We start from the raw sequence: 2,843 nt of genomic DNA, 5'->3' as shown, positions 1-2,843 counted from the left end.
CCCTTACCTAAATCCCTGTATGTACGAATTACTAGGAATGTTAATTATAATTAGAATGGTTTTAGAGCAAGAAGAAATTACTTGACAACGCTGAAAATGGGAATAGTCTGCGTGCTATAAACCTTGGGAACTGCACTTCAGGGTGTGAATATTTCCATAAGAAAGCAATTGCATTGATGAAAGCTGACCAGTAAAATAGCCTGAATAATTTGTGCATGTGTGGGGAAGGGAGTTCAGAGATAGCTGACTCCAACAGGAACGAACATTATTATAGGAAGCAATCAGAAAGTGTTCATATATTTTTTTTAAGAGTTTGATGCTGAGCTACAGGCTATCGCTGCTATAAAGAATGGCTTTGGTATCCAAGGCTGAGCTTTTTAAAAGTATTTGCTATTACAAAAAAAACCCCAAAAAGATAGGTGGACAAGGCCATGCGTAGTGTGATACCCTCTCTCTTCCCTAACTCTCTTAAGATTTGGCAACATTATAATGCCAGCATATTTTGCGACTTGAAAAATAAAAACCAAATGATTTTGTCATCGCTATATTTCTCCCAAGAGACACACGCCTCCTGTTCCTTCACCAGATACCAGCACATCTCAACTCTCTTCTGCTCATGCAGCTAATAGCAAGACCTGGCACACACGATCCCCACACAATGTGCCAAAGAAGCGGGAAGCCGAAGTTGCAGAGAGCAGAAAGACTGGCTTTTTATCAATGTGGCTTATATAGGAAGTGGCTTTACATTGCGGAGAAGGGCTTGGGGACAAAATCTGTGTGCTGCTCGTTTCTACTAGAATCACCAAAAGGTAATTAAAATTACATTTTCATGGCTAGGTTTCTGAAGAAACGCACCACTGAGATGGATGGCAGCACTTTGCATCCCTAGAGGGTTCTGCAGATCTGAGCATAGAGGATTTGTCCAGCTACAACAGGTTCACAGAGGAGAGGTCTTTTTTAGACACCTAAGAGCTGGAATTTTATTTCAGCTGCATTTTTCTTAAATGAGGAATGACTGGGTTGTTGTTGTGGGTTTTTTAAAATGCAATAAAGCGGCAATAACTGAATTCTGCGCCGTATTTCATGTCCCCAGAATATCAGGGTACCCGTTTAACTGTTTGCCGCAATGGAAAAAATGTCCACCTCTGAAATATGCAGGATAAAAATCCTGAGCATGCAACATCCAGGCCCCAAGGGCACCCTCAGCCCTGGCTGTCCCTGCCTGTCCCTGGGCTCCCCCCACCTGCCCACAGCCCAGGACCCCATGTCAGCCCCCAGGGCCATCATCCCCTGCCCCAGCAACACCACAGCGTGGCTGGTCTCCAGCTCCCCACAGCGGGGCCACGTCCCAGCATGTCATCAACCTGTCCCCAAGGAGGTGCCTGACGTCCAGGGCTGCCCCAGTGCCCCCAGTTCCCCGCTCCTGGCAGGGTGGTGGGACAGGCCCCAGCTGCCAACCCCTGCCCTGACGGCCCTACAGGGAGCCCCTGCCACCACTGGCCCTTGCAGCACCTTGACTTTGTTTATATACAACCATATAAATGGGCAGAACCTCCCCACACAGGCAGACATGCAACCAACCACAGACAAAAATGAAAGCAAATCCCCAAAGCAGAGAGATTTCAGGACAAATCCATTTCTCCAGACCTTTTTCCTTTTTTTTTTTTATCCCCCCAAGAAGTAGCTGCAAGAAGAAAGGAACATTTTTTTTGCAGTCACCAAGGTGAAATAAGAGGAAGTAGTTAAGATATGGGTTTAGGTATTTGCTTTGTTGAAAAATAAATTTTCTTCTATGAGGGGCTCTGTTGTGACACAAATCCTCTGGCATAAAAATTCCCCAAAAGGGCTGTTTTGAAGGAAAAAATGCATGCAAACCTCCAGCCCAACAGCCATTTGCAAGGCTGTTTTGGAAGAGAGTCAACCCAAAAGAAGACACACATTTGACCCACAGACTGAGTACTCGGGGTTCCACTACGCCATCTTTTGTTTGCTTCTGAGCACTTCATGGTTCATCTGTGGCAGGTACCCCAGGCCCAGGTCTCCTCTCACTCATGTGTAATGATGAGGACATTACCGGGGAAGCCAACAAAAGTGTCCCAAGCTCTGCAAGAACTGTTGGTGGGACACAGCAGAAGGTACCATGCCTGCTCCACAGTGGCCTTGTGCCCTCTGGCTCTGAGGGTGAACCATACGCCAGTCCAACCCCACAGAGTAATTCAGAGTATTATAAAACGTAAGCTGGAAAACCACTGGCCCAGAATAGAAGAATGACAATAACAGGGAATGACAAGAATGAACAATTCAGCTGTCGCCCTCCTTTTCCCAGCAGAGTGAGAATTGCACATACAGGCTCTCTGCTCCCCCCAGAATTCTCCAAGAAGGCCAGGTCCAACCTCTCATCCCTAACAGATAAGCTTAGGGCTATTTTATCTTTAATGAGTAATAAGGCTACATCTTAGTACACTATTCACAACTCACATACATTTGTAGTTGTGCATACTTTTTTACCTTATACCCGTTAGCCCTTTATCACATTATATTCAATGAGGAATACCTTTACTCTTTAGCAGTGGTTTAACCAACCACATTTTTAACCATGAGCTTTACAAAAAGGCCTGATTCTGCCTTGATGGCAAAACATTCCCTTCTGACTGCAGATTTTTCATAACTACCTATGTTTATACTGCTACACTACAGGCCTATCCTCTGGATCCAACATCCCTTTCACACCTAAAGTGTTCAGAACTACTGTATTAACCCATGTGCTGTTGTAAGTGACGCTCTCTATAATATTGCCATGACATGCTACCGAACACAATGGAAACTGAAGCACAATTGGAAAA

The sequence above is a fragment of the Chroicocephalus ridibundus genome, chromosome 2 (assembly GCF_963924245.1).
Source record: "Chroicocephalus ridibundus chromosome 2, bChrRid1.1, whole genome shotgun sequence".
Classification (NCBI taxonomy): Eukaryota; Metazoa; Chordata; class Aves; order Charadriiformes; family Laridae; genus Chroicocephalus; species Chroicocephalus ridibundus.
This window is presented reverse-complemented; position numbering follows the sequence as displayed.